The following is a 15,150-nucleotide window of genomic DNA, read 5'->3' on the forward strand; positions in this document are numbered from 1 at the left end:
GCGTTTGCGAGGTGTGGGCCGTGTTCACCAAGAGTTGAGCATGTAAAGCTTCGCGTTCGCGAAGAGTTGATCGCGTTCCCGAAGAGTAAACTGGGAGGCTGTTTGAGTTGGCCTACGCGAACGCGAAAGGACGGTCGCGTTCGCGGTTAAGGAAATCTGGGCAAACAGTATTAATTTCAAAAACGAGGGTTTGAATCCATTTTTCATATTTTGAGCTAGAGAACACGGAATTGGGCAATTCTTGAAGGGATATTTGGGGAGTTGATTGGGGCAAGTGATTCCTACTTTGTTTTGGTTAAATCCCATGATTTCATCTTTAACTTTATCATCTAATTTGTGATTTGGGGTGAGAAATTGGGGAAAAAGAGGAAGAACTCTTGAATTAGAATTTTGAGGTTTTGAATGGAATTTTATTATCGGATTGGAATAATTTTGGTATGGTTAGGCTCGTGAGTGAATGGGCTTTCGGGTTTTGTGACTTTTTTCGGATTTTGAGACGTGAGCCCAGGGGCCGGGTTCAGCCGATTTCGGATTTTTGGCTTATAATTTCGTGTTTTTCTTGTGGAATTGATTCCTTTAGCCTATATTAATTATACTGTACTGCTTGTTGTGAGATTTGGGGCATTTGGAGACTGATTCGAGGGGCAAAGGCATTTTAGAGTAGGATTTTCTTGGTTTTAGGTAAGTAACGCTTTCAAACTAGGTTCTGAGGGTTCAAAACCCCGAACTATATGCTATACGATTGGTATTGAGGTGACGCACATGCCAAGTGACGGGCATGCGAGCGTGCACCGTGAAAATTATGTCCTGGTTGATTCCATGGCACTGTATAGTGACTCTATTTTCTTGATATCCGTGTTTTCATATTGTGATAAAGTAATTGAGCTGTCAATCATGCTAGATATCATGTTTAGGCTTTATGCCGGTACTGTTGGGACCCCTAGTTGTCATTTCTTGCTGTCATCTCACTGATTTCACTGATATTATGTACTCAGTCATGTTCATGCATTTCATATCATATCTCCGTCGCAGTTGTTATTTATTGATACATCATATCATTGTTTCGGACTAGTTTTCATGATATTGTGAGCCCGTGAGTGAGACTGGAGAGATGGATGACTAAGTGAGGCTGAGAGCCTGATTATGAGTGACAGTTATGGGATCGGGCTGCACGCCGCAGCGGTTACACTGATTTTATGATAACGCTTGGCCTGTAGGAGCCCCTCCGGAGTCTGTACACACCCCCAGTGAGTGCGGTTGATATTATTGAGGGATGGATCTTCCCTGGACATGGATCTTGTCCGAAGTACTTGATACCTGGAGATGGATCTTCTCCACAGGGCTGGATTGGCCTTCATCGGTACTGGGTAACTTATAGTCAGTGATGTATATGTTCCGAGATGGATCTTCCCTGGGCAGTATGGGCCATATACAATACCGAGTGGTTGAGCAATCGAGAGTGTGAGCACATGAGGCTGACAGAATGGTGCATCACATACAGCATGTAGAGATAGCAGAGTTAGATGGTTTACACTATTCGGATCTGCTTCACTTTACTGTTTTAATTTGAAAGCATGCCTACGTTTCTATTCAGTTATTTCTATTTTATTTGTACCGGTTGCGTTCGTCACTATCTTTCAGTCCAAAGTTTGGACTTGTTACTTACTGAGTTGGATGTACTCACGTTACTCCTTGCACCTCATGTGCAGATCCAGGCATTTTTGGTCATGGCGGTGGTTGCTGATTGCGACTCCAAAGTTCGGAGACTACCAACGTAGCTGCATGGCGTTCGCAGGCCTTGACTCTCCTTCTTTATCACTAGTTGTATTTTCAGTTTATTTCTCTAGACACTGTAGTAGACTGTACTCTGATATAGACGCTCATGTACTTTGCGACATCCCGATTTTGGGATGGATTGTATCGTATTTTGGATATTTCTGTTTTCAAAAATATTTTTCCTAAATTATTAAATTTCTTCCGTCTTCATGTTCAAAGATTTTTTTGTTTCTTCTGTGTTGAGATGTTGAGTTGTGGCTTGCCTAGTTCCACGATAGGCATCATCACGCCGGTTAGATTTTGGATCGTGACAAGTTGGTATCAGAGCCTAGGTTACAAAGGTCTCACGAGTTATGAGCAGGTTTAGGAGAGTCTTGCGGATCGGTACGGAGACATCTGTACGTATCTTCGAGAGGCTGTCGAACCATTAGGAAACTTCACAATCTTGAATTCTTTTCGGGCGAATCTTTTGATTCTGGTATCCAAATTTTTATTGTTCTAATTCTCTCACACATGGTGAGGACGCGTACTATGGGGCAGGATAGACAACAACCGGTACCACCAATCATGGCCGCAAGAGGTCGAGGTCGCGGTAGAGGCAGCGGTAGGGGCAGAGGTGCAGCTCGCACCGCAGCTAGGGTAGTGCCTGCAGATCCACCCATTGCCCTAGTTCAGGAGCAGGCTCCAGTTGTGGATGAGCCTGTAGGACCAGCTCAGGCACCACCAGTGCCCATTGTGATTCCAGGCCTTCAGGAGGCTTTAGCTCAGATTCTGACCATGTGCACTAGTCTTGCTCAGGCGGTCTCTGTTTCGGCCGCAGTAGCCACTTCTCAGGTCAGGGGAAGCACTCAGACTCCCATCGCCCGCACACCAGAGCAGGTGGTACAGGGACTGTAGACACCGGGGGCACTACCAGCCCAGCCGATTGCAGCTGCTCAGGACTAGGTGGTTCCTGCTATGCCCGAGGATGAGCAGCGTAGATTGGAGAGGTTTGGGAGGCTCCGGACTCCATCTTTAAGTGGTGTATAGGGAGAGGATGCGCAGGGCTTCTTGGACAGGTGTCAGAGGATACTCCGTACAACCGGTATTCTAGAGACCAGTAGGGTCTCGTTCACTACCTTTCAGTTCTCTGGGGCTGATTTCAGTTAGTGGGAGGCTTACGAGAGGCGTAGGCTAGTCGGAGCAGAACCCCTTACTGGCAGGAGTTCTCCGTTCTCTTTCTGGAGAAGTTCGTGCCTCAGTCCCGTAGAGAGAAGCTGCGCAGGCAGTTCGAGCAGCTTCGTCATGGTGATATGTCTGTGACGAAAGTAGTAGGTCGATGAGGAATAACGTTCAACATCCTAGATACCATGAAATGGTTGTGGATGCTTTTGGGATGCACTTCGAGTCTGAATCCCATGAAAGTGTTGAACAAGCTCCTAATGAAGAGGCAAAACATATTTATGAACAATTAGAGGCTGCTAGTCGTCCACTAAGTAAAAGGAGTATGCACTCTCAGTTGTCTGTTACTCTGAGATTATTAAGTATCAAATCAGATACCAATATTTCTCAAGCGGGAATGAATTCTTTCATTGGCCTTATGAGTGAACTAGTTGACCCAACTTTCAACATACCTGCAGATTTCTATAAGGCTAAAAGATTGGTTTCTAAGTTAGGACTCTCATCTATGAGAATCGATTGTTGTGAAGATGGTTACATGTTGTATTATAAGGGTGCTGTAGATTTAGAAAGTTGTAAATTTTGTTAAAAACCTCGTTTTAAGCGGGTTTCTAATGTGAAGAAGGTTGCTGTAAAGTCGATGCATTATTTACCTCTTATTCCTAGATTAAAGAGGTTGTACGCATCGATGAGTTCTGCTCCTCATATGATATGGAACTATGAAAATAGAAGGCCGCCTAGTGTTATGTGTCATCCTTCAGATGGGGAAGCTTGGAAGCATTTTGATAGGACATATCCAGATTATGCTATTGAACCGAGGAATGTTCGGTTGGGCTTGTGTGCTGATGGTTTCACGCTATTTTCTGTTTCTGCAACACCATATTCATGCTGGCTAGTCTTTATTATGCCGTATAATCTTTCGCCTAAAATGTGTATGACTAGTCCATATATTTTTTTAAATTGTGTTATTCCCGGTCCCCGCAATCCAAAGAGTTTGATTGATTTATATTTGCAACCTCTGATTGATGAGCTAAAGCAGTTGTGGTTAGATGTTGGTGGTGGTCCTAAAAGGGGGATATCATACGACCTTCCAGAGATATCATTGCGGCATTACAGGGATGGATTGCAAGGTATAGGGACTTTCGTCCAAGGAGAGGCAATTGATAGGTCGACTATCTCGTCTATGGAGAAGAAGATCGCAAAGCTGACAGCGGAGCTTAAAGAGATAAAGGCTAGAGAACAAAAAAGAGATAGACAATTTCATACCCTTCAAGTTCAGCTAGAAAAGAGGGACCAATAATTTAATCTCTTTCAAGGTCAGCTGGCCAATCTTCTTGCTAGTGGTGCTTTCCTCATTCCCCGGTCTCGTGAGCCTTTCCCAGATGCTAATCCTTCTCATTGTGATCCATCGAACCATGCCGACGATGAAGCTTCTAGTAGTGAAGATGGAGGTGATGCAATACAAAACACTCATTGAATGGTGTGTATTGCTAAACAAAGTATTGAACTTATGAATATTTAGTTGGAATAATTTTGAATGATGATTGTATTGTTTATATTATTTTGTTATTGAATATTTGTATTGTTGTTGTTGTGGTTGGCATTGTTGTTGTGGTTGTTATTAGCATTGTTGTTGTGGTTGTTGTTATTAGCATTGTTGTTGTTGTTGGTTAATTGTTGTTATTATTGGTTAATTGTGGTTGAATGGCAGCAATGTAATGCTGCCATTATAAGATGGTTATGGTTGTAAATGGCAGGCGGTGTAGCTTAAAAGCAGGCATATTCTACCATATTTTTACACAGAAAACCAACCGATTTCGGTCGGAATTCTCATATTAAAACCCATAAATTTATCTTTTCCGACCGACTTCGGTCGGTATTTTCAATGTGAAATCTGCAGAAATCTGAAATTACCGACCGAAGTCGGTCGAAAATAACATGTTTATTTATTTAATTTTTAATTATTCCGACCGATTTCGGTCGGTCTATTAAGATTTAAAAAGAAATGCAAAATTATATTTTCGAGCGAAATTGGTTGCTATTTTGAAAAATAAATAAAAAATAATTTAAATAATACCAACCGAGTTCGATCGGTACATTTATTTTTTCAACAAAAGTTGTCAGTTAAAGTGGTTAACTAAAGGTTGAATTAACTGACCGACTTCGGTCGAAAAATTGCGACCGTCTTCGATCGCCACACCTTAGCGACCACTATTGTTATGATGAATTGAAATCGATCGAAAATCGATCGTTTTTCCTATATTTCCGACCGATTTCGATCGGTTTTCGTGGATGATTTTTGGCAGTTTTCTAGCCGTGAATAAATGTATGAATCAAAAGTCAACAATTTGCAAAAATTGGTGCTAAAGGCTGGCTATGTGTGAGCTAGAAAAGGGACTCACTTAAAATATGTGTGCCTCTCAGTAGGTTTGTTAGTTTGTAAACGAGTAATTGGCTATCCGAAGAAATTTATTTTATACTAAATTAGGCTTTTTCAAATGGTCACAATAACATTGATTTCTCTTGATATCAGTTAAATCCGAATAACTTCTGATATTTTATTTAAAATATAAAACACATAAAAATCTCAATGATACAACGATGTCTCATTTGTTAAACTAAACATTAGCAAGAATATATTTTTTTAACACCTCTACCTCTTGGTCGAAATATTTTAACCTTGGGAGCTTTGAAAATTTAACATCATTATTTTTTATCATTATCAGTATTTCTATCATTTTATTTTGTTATGATACATATTAGCCCCTCTTCCTATTTGCTGCAACTTGAACTGGACCGCAACATTGGTATGATCTAATACACTTTCAATACATAAATTTCAAACTTCCTACACAAACACACAATTGATGTAGCATTAGCTATTGCTAGGTGGACTCAAAGTTGCGTATCCATTGGTCTCCCGGTCTCGAAAGTGCGGATGAAGTATGAAGAGTTCTCAGGGCGGTACAGAGAGGCTGAGATGAGGGGGTGGGTTTTGGGGGGGGGGTTGATGTGACTGCCCTGAAGGAGGAGCTAAAAAAGAAGGCTGAAGAGTTGTTCGCATCCGTGGAGCGGCTTAGTGCCCTTAAAGGGGCGTTGAGCTGAGCAGGGGAGTGCCGCGACCTCCAGAGTCGGGTTGGCCAATTGCAAGGTCAGTTGAATGAGCGCCAGTTGTAAGTGGACGGGATCAGGAAAGAGGTAGCTGGTAAGCAACAACTGATTGAGGAGGCAGAATCCTCCCGGAGACAAGATCGGAGAAAGGCCGCTCTTGTTGAGTTGGCGAATCGAAGTCTCCATGCTGACCGGGATAATATTCGGTCGACAGTTGATGCTAAAGAGACTCGGATCGAGGAGAGGATTGGCGAGTTGGAGGGAGAGAATGTCGAGCTTTACAGGTGGATCTCTGTTGCGGAGGACGAGAAAGTTAGGTTACTCGAACTGCCCTTTACTTCTCATTACTCTGAGTTTTCGGCCATTCCTCGAGAGCAGTACGAGGAGTGGATCCTTGCTGAGGCTCGAGTAGAAGTGGTCCGAGAGTTGGGCCAGACGGGCTTTGTCTATGAGATGTCTTTGGAGGAGGCTCGAGTTAAAGCTCGTGAAGCTCAATTGGACTGCGGTTACGACCCCGACAAGCCTCAGCTTGATGCAGAGATAGATGATGAAGAAGGCCTCCCTGAGCTTAAAGAAAGCGCCTGGTGTGACTCTGCTTACAGCCGAGGCGAGGGTGAAGAGGGCGGTGGAGACCAAGGCGATGATGGTCACTAGACATTCCACCTTTGTTTTGTTTAGATTTTTTGTACTCTTTTCTTCTTCTTTTTTTTCTTTTTTTTTTTGTTGGCGTTTTCGTGCGCCCTCGTAAAGACTCTTATTTAAATATCAAAATTGGCTTATATTTTATACGTACCTTTCCTGTCTTTATATATATATATATATATATATATATATATATATATATATATATATTTGTGATTGTGTGCTTTTCTTCCTCACTTCTTCCCTTTGTTCTTTCCCTCTTGGTTGCTATGTCTGCGGGGCTGGGGGAGTTCTACTCAATCGGGTTGAGTGAATGGCTTTTGTGCAAGTGTAGAGTGGCCATGGGCCGAGGGGTTTCGTTCGGGCTGGTCGAACATATGTCTTCAAAGTTAAGATGTGACCAAGGGCCGAGAGGTTTTGTTCGAGCTGGCCGAACGTACCTCTTAGTTGAGAAGTGGCCAAGGGCCGAGAAGTCTTGTTCGAGCTGGTCGAACGTATGTCTTCATAGTTAAGACGTGGCAGAGGACCGAGAGGTTTTGTTCGAGTTGGTCGAACGTACCTCTTAGTTGTGAGACTTAGGAGATTAGTTCTAACAAACATGCATCTCATTCATTTTAATCACGTTGTGTCGATTACATCATTTCGCCCTGAGACATCTTGGATAAAATTATAAGTCTTGAGTGTTGGTTGGCGTTCCAGTCCTAATATAGTGGGTTGCGAGATATGTTTACTGAATTGTAAGTATATGATCTGTGAAGCACTATTAAGAACTATTGGTAATTAAGTGACATTATTAGGTGGTCTGCTATTACTTCTACGGTAGAAGTAATAGCAGACCACTTGCAATGAGACACCTAATATTATTGCAGGTAGAAGTTCTACCTGCAAAAATTCAGAAACCTGCGCCAACCCAACTCTCCATCCTTACCATCCCTTTTCCTTTTAAGTTGGTGGTTGACAATCATAAATGTATTGGTCAAAACTTTCCCAAAATAGCTGTTCAAAATCAAGAACGTCTATGTCTCTGCCTGAAAAGAGACTACTAAAATCCATGTGACGGCATTATTTTGAAAATTATGCAAAAACTAAATTTTCAAGTCTTTGACATTTTGCACTAAACTCTTCTTCTTTTGAGTTGTTTTTGAAGAAAAAAAAATCATTTTGAAAGTTTCCAAACTCATTTATTTAAAAACTTCGAAAAAACTCGAAAACTAACTTTTGGAGGTTTTTCTGATAGATTTTTGAAAAATCAGTTTGGAAATCTTTTAAAAAAAAAAAAGAAGAAGAAATTTTGCAAAACCAACTCAAACAAACATTCTTTTACATTAAGACTAAAGATGTAGAACAAGAGCTATAACTTGATTTGCTTGTACAATACATCCTGAATTACAATACTCCCTCTAGGTCTGTTTATGTGACACACTCCTTTTAAATATGTTCTAAATATAATTACATACTTTTAAATTTGAAAATAATTAAGTTTATATTTTTTATTTTAGCTACAAGTTGTCAAGTTCAAGTGATGAACTCCCTTGTCAACATGTGCTTATGCTCCTGGGTGGGTGGGCCCCGCAGGGGCGGTCCCACATTGGTTCAAGCGGGTTCAGTTGAACCCGCTTCGTAAAAAAATTATACTTCATCCGTTTTAAATTAGATGAGTTACTTTCCATTTTAGTCTGTTCCAAAATAAATGACACATTTCTAAATTTGGAAATAATTCAACTTTAAACTCTTAATTTTACTCATTTACCTTTAATAAGAAGCTTTTATAATCACACAAATGTCATGGTCTCACAAAGCTTTTACCTCTTAAGCTTTTAAGATCACAAGTTTCAAAAGTTATTTTTTTTGTTAAACTCCGTGCCGAGTCAAACTAACTCATCTAAATTAAAACGGAGTACTATTTTTATATGTAAATTATTTTTTCAAGCACCAAGTGGAGTGCCAACAAGAGTGGAAGGTTCGGGGTTTGAATCTTAGTTCCTTCGTTTTCAAGTATATTTTGGTTTTTCCAAAAATGGGTAGATTTAAAAGACCCACCACCCAACTTTACCATTTTAATCTTTGGAAGATTTATTTAAGAATAAAACTATTCAGATTAATCTTTTAAAGACCCAATGCCTAAGATATTATACCATTTACTTAAATATATATGTATTATTTTTTTTCTCTCTTTCTGTTAGAGTATTCTTCTATCTCAATTTCACACTTGTTTAGAAATCTTTTAAAGTATCCTGCTTGCCTCTTTCTCGTGGTTTACATAATACTTATTATTTATTTACTTTTTATTTATTTAAATTTAAAATATTTTCATAGTTCCAAAATTCTTATATTAAAGAAGTTATTCATCCAGTTTAGTTTATAGTTCTCTTTTATTTGTTATTGTTTGCAATAATTAGCTTATAAAAATAAAATAATTTTGAATTTGTAAAATTTAAACAAATATATATAAGTACTAGAATTTAGTATTTTGGTATCAATATTGATGATTGTTAAATAAAATTATTAAAAATTTATATAACAAATTGTTAAATCTAAGAAAATAGATAAAAAGTTGTTAAAATTTATCTTTATATGTTTTTAAAAGGCAGCCTCAAAATACGGAAAAAAGAAGAGTAGCCAGCAAAACCTTTTTTGGAGGTTTTGTTATGAACCGAAACAAAGAGGAAAAGGTAAACTATATTTATTAAGCATGATAGTGCTTCTACTGTCAGATGCAGCCGAGGGTGCCATTAATTGGACGGTTAATAGATGTAATAGAGTTCTCTATATAATGCAGTGGAAGCAAAGGCTTTTAAGAGAAGACAGAGGAAGAACAAAACTACAAGGACTTTATTTTGCGAGGAAGAAGCTGTACAAAAGCATGGCTTCTAAACCTGGCATTCTCACTGAATGGCCATGGACATTTCTTGGAAACTTCAAGGTACTCTTTAATTTCTTGAATTCTCCAACAAATTTTTCCCCGTTATTCTTTTCATATCTTTAAATTAAGTATATTCAGACATAGACGGACGCAGAAAATTAACTAAATAAGTACAAATAATAGAATCTGAACCCAATAAATCAAACTCATAGAATTTCAAACTTGAATCCATAAATTTCAAATCCTTGATTTTTGTTAAAGTAACTTAACAACTTGCTTCTCTTCTTTCTTCTTCTGTTGTTGGACTTGGAAATAACTTATTCATTTAATGCATCAGATGTCTCCGACGTTGCACTGAGTTCTTTCAGTCCAACATTACGAGAAGATTATATTGTGTTTAATTGTTTGTGTTTTGCCTTTTCATTTCCGTATCATTTCTTTGAAAGAATATTCATGTGCGGGAGCTAGCTAGGGAGATGAACGGTTGGCCAAAAGAGAAAAAAAGAATTCTTTTGAGCCTTTTTATCTTTAATAAAGATTTATTAAATGTGACAAAGTTCCAGGAAAACATTGTAATATTTTCTTATTAATTCTACAAAATAATTACGGTCTGTTTTGGTATTAGTACTGGCAACTCATTACCTTTTTGTTTTGTTTTTGTTTTAATCATTAATTTATTATAGTAAGGATTCTGCTAACTTTTTAACAATATTGATTTGTATGGGATGAAGTACTTGGTTTTGGCACCATTTGTGGGTCACAGCATATACACATACTTTATGAGCAAAGATGAAAGCCAGAGGGACATTGTATACATAATCATACTCCCACTTCTACTGTCGAGAGTGATTCACAACCAGATATGGATATCTCTATCTCGTTACAGGACTGCCAAGGGTAATAATCGAATTGTTGATAAAAGCATAGAATTTGATCAAGTTGACAGGGAAAGCAACTGGTATGTACTTCCTAGCCTTACGCCTTCATTCATCTACTCCATAATTAGTAGTAGTAGTAGTAAGTGACTACAAACTAAAAGGAAAAAAATGACTTCTCTCACTTCTTAAGGTCAGGTGTTAATTTTATTGTAATTATTTTAATTTTAACTTCACATTACTTGCTCCACTAACACTAAGATACTATTATACCACTAAAAGATGTGGAGTGATATGTACTTCTAAATTCTCAAGTAAAGGTCTTTGGTTGAGCCCTGAGATTGGTGTTGCCTTTTGTAGGGAGCGTGCTACCTCCAAAGTAAAATTTTATGGCGCAAATCGAGATTAATCGAGCTTCAAAGCGGGCACCAGACATTTGGATAAACAAATAAAATATTAATCATTAGTATTCAAAGATTTTAAGAATCACCGATTCACTTATATTATTATTCATCTTTAGAATATGTTGAAAAATAATGTAAAGTTACCGTAAGAAACCTAAAATCTGACCCGCCCATATCCGACCCGACCCCCGTTTGCCACCCCACTCATAATATAAGCTTTACTTACAGAATTAATTAGTTTTGGACTCGGTAGGCGCATACCTAAACTTTGTACTCCATTTTATTATGTTCTTGGACTCTTAACTAAAAGGGTCGATCCAACAAAAGGCAAGCAAATGCAAATTTAATTGTACATGGCATGACTGATTTAAGGTTGAATATATGATTTTGTAGGGATGATCAGATCATATTTAATGGACTGATATACTATATCGGATACCTGTTGCTGGAACAAGCTCATCACTTGCCTTTGTGGAGAACTGATGGCATCATTATTATTGCGTTGCTTCATATTGGTCCTGTCGAGTTTCTCTATTATTGGCTTCACAGAGCTCTGCACCACCATTTTCTCTACTCTCGTTATCATTCGCATCACCATTCCTCCATTGTTACTGAGCCCATCACTTGTACGTCGTCCTCTCAAAACCGTTTTACCATCATCTTTTTTTATATATTTTGTGAGGTCTTATAAAAGGATATTTTTTTGTATTTTGGCAGCTGTAATTCACCCGTTTGCCGAGCACATATCATATTTCTTGCTCTTTGCCATACCATTGCTCACCGCTACACTCACTGGAACTGCTTCTATAACTGCATTTGGTGCGTACATCACCTACATTGATTTCATGAACAACATGGGGCATTGCAACTTTGAGCTCATTCCTAAGTGGATATTCTCTATATTTTCCCCTCTCAAGTACTTGATGTATACACCCTCGTGAGTCTTCTGGCCCTATATTTCATTGAGCTTAATTTAATGCAAAATATTTACACAATTAGATCACTTATAAGGCAATTGTTACCGAAATTTTATGGAAAAGAAAGTCTTCTTTTGAATGTAAAATTCCTATAGATTATTGGGCACATTAGTGATCACTGAAGTTTTGTATTTGTGAAGATTTTGTTTGTTCTTTTGCCGCTAAGATCATTTGTGTTGATGGCACAGGTACCACTCACTACATCACACTCAATTTAGGACAAATTATTCACTTTTCATGCCAATGTATGACTATATCTATGATACACTGGACAAGTCATCAAATACATTGTACGTAAAGTCAGTTAGAGAGAGAAGCTGAATTGCCTGATGTAGTGCACCTTACACATCTAACAACCCCTGAATCCATTTACCATCTCCGCCTGGGGTTAGCATCCTTGGCCTCGAAGCCTCAGTCCTCTAAATGGTATTTCTGGTTAATGTGGCCTGTCACACTATGGTCGATAATGATCACATGGATTTATGGTCACACGTTTATTGTCGAGAGAAATTTGTTCAAGAATCTCAAATTGCAAACTTGGGCTATTCCAAAGTATCGCATACAAGTAAGCAATGAAATAGTATTCAAGATTGTTTCATATTTTGGATCTGTTGTTAATGCGATTGTTTGGCCTGATTCTAAATGTTGTTGCAGTACTTTATGAAATGGCAAAGAGAGACTATTAACAAGTTGATTGAGGAAGCCATCATGGAAGCAGATCAGAAAGGCATAAAAGTATTGAGCCTTGGACTCTTAAATCAAGTAAGTCAAAATATATGAGAGAATTACATGATTCTTCTTAACCGTATGCTTTTCTTGCATGCATACATCTAGCAAAACGTCTGTCAGCTATCACAAACATTGACTAATATTAGGGCGAAAAAGAATTGAAAAGAATTCTCCTCTCACCCTATATCCATTGTTTGTTGGCTGAACCAAAGAGAGCCTCAGTTGTACTAGTTAACGCATCTAAATAAATGTAACTTTCTAGGAAGAGCAGCTGAATAATAGTGGGGAACTTTACATAAGAAGGAATCCTCAGCTGAAAGTAAAGGTGGTAGATGGAAGTAGCCTAGCTGTTGCTGTGGTCATAAATTCCATTCCTAAAGGAACTTCCCAAGTTGTCCTTCGAGGCCGTTTGTCCAAAGTTGCTTACTCCATTGCCTTAGCCTTGTGTCAAGGAGGAATTCAGGTATATGTGATCACTATCAATCTCGTCCACAATATTCGTTTTCCTTTTTCTCATTTTGAATGTAATTTTTTATATATAGGTTGTCACGTTAGATGACGAAGAGTACAAGAGACTTAAAACAAAGCTAACCCCCGAGGCTGCAACTAAACTGGTCCTGTCGAAATCTTATAATGTTTCAAAGGTACGTATAAACCAAAATACATGGAAAAGTATACAGTCCTGAATCTTGATAATTCATGACAATCAAAAGAGGTTCATGATTATGTTGCAGACATGGCTAGTAAGGGATGGATTGAGTGAAGATGAACAATTGAAAGCACCAAAAGGAACAATATTCATTCCTTATTCACAATTCCCACCAAAGAAAGCTCGCAAGGATTGCTTCTACTTCAGCACACCAGCTATGATTACTCCAAAACATCTTGAAAATGTAGACTCTTGTGAGGTTAGAGACGGTTATCTAATATCCTTAATTTCTCTTTAATTTTGTTGATCTTCTTCTTATAGTAATTCACAATATAATTCCAGAATTGGTTGCCGCGAAGAGTGATGAGTGCGTGGAGAATAGCTGGGATTTTGCACGCGTTGGAAGGTTGGAAAGAGCACGAGTGTGGTAACATGATGTTTGATATTGACAAAGTATGGAAAGCTAGTCTTGATCATGGTTTTTGCCCATTAACCATGGCTTCTGTTACTGAATCCAAGAACTAGAGATACAGATTGTTTTTATATATATATATATATGATCATATCTTGGATCCGTGGTCAAGTATATCAGCCATTTGCATTAGGTGATCTTTCCAGAACTCTGTATGCATTATATAAGATGTAATATGAACAAATTTTGGAGCATGAATGGTGACTTCTATTGATTAACAATCTTTTTGTTAATCTCCCTTTTCTTTTCCATTAACTTTATTTTCCTTCATTCTTCATTGGATTTCCAGGTTTCCTTCGTGAATTGAGAACTCTCAATTAATTACACAAAGAGTATCCATTGTTATTGGTTGTAACCTTCACCTAGCGATAGTCTCATCCACAGTTGAGAGGTATGCCCAACCTACATCAAACAAAAAAAGAGCAAGAGTTAGCCTGTGAACAAATCATAAAAGTCATTTATAAGTCTTACTGGTCGCAACAATTATAAGCTAATAAAAATGAAAGCTAAAATTAATGCTCAAAGAAAAAGAACAGGGTATGGTTTTCAAGGGATATGAGTAAAAAAAGTTGGCATGCCAATGTCAATTCCCAATTGCCTGAACCTAAAAAATCTACAATAATAAATGCAAGTATCCATTGTTAACTTTGGCATTCACTTAAAAGATGGCAAGCCAAATTAAACTTATCGCAAATGTCAAGAGACATTCAGAGCATTACAATGCAACCAATTATATGAACATCCAGAATGATTTGCAGGCTTCAAAATCTGTCCACCCTTACCACATAGCCACAACTATCGGTCACCATCGTTAGTTGCTGTCACGCCCCAAAGCTGGGCCTGGACGTAACACGGCATCCGGTGCCTGACTACATGTGACCAAGCGAACCAACTGCCTGGCTGGATCAACACGTGATATCATAACATACTTGTCACACCTCCTTTTTACCCCCCACAAAGATAAATATGTGCGTTATTGGATTGTTGTATGTTAAAGAGTTTTATCTAATTAAAGTGACAATTTGAAATAGGGATTATCTTATTGTTCAGAGTCGCCACTTGGAATTGATTTTCGGGTGTTCCAAGTCACCTTTTATTTGAATCCCTAGTCAAAGGAAGGTTTGACTCTATTATTATTGGTTTGCGAAAATAAAGTCCGGGTAAGGAATTCTGTTGACAGGGGAGAAGGTGTAAGGCATTCCCCGAATCCGGTGGTTCTAGCACAGTCGCTTTATTGACTTAAACTTGGCTTAATTATATGATTTATTAACATGTTTAAAAACCTATAGTGCATTTAATCGTTTACCGCTTTTAATTAATTAACCGCTTTTAGTGTTTATGAAATTTGTTTGAACAAGTCGCGATGTCGCACACTCATTTTTTTTTTTTTTTGTACACGTTGCGAATAGCGTCACGTGAAACGCACCCGCGATTTACAATATGTTAATTTTTATTATTATTTGAAGTGATGGTCGAATCACGTGAAACGCACAC

General features: G+C 38.3%; 1 pseudogene; it reads left to right on the forward strand.

The window, feature by feature from the left end:
• The first annotated feature begins 9,445 nt into the window (after positions 1–9,445).
• On the forward strand, positions 9,446–13,877 carry LOC104107715 (very-long-chain aldehyde decarbonylase CER1-like; annotated as a pseudogene).
• The last annotated feature ends 1,273 nt before the right edge of the window (positions 13,878–15,150 follow it).

This window comes from Nicotiana tomentosiformis, chromosome 1 (assembly GCF_000390325.3).
Source record: "Nicotiana tomentosiformis chromosome 1, ASM39032v3, whole genome shotgun sequence".
Taxonomy (NCBI): Eukaryota; Viridiplantae; Streptophyta; class Magnoliopsida; order Solanales; family Solanaceae; genus Nicotiana; species Nicotiana tomentosiformis.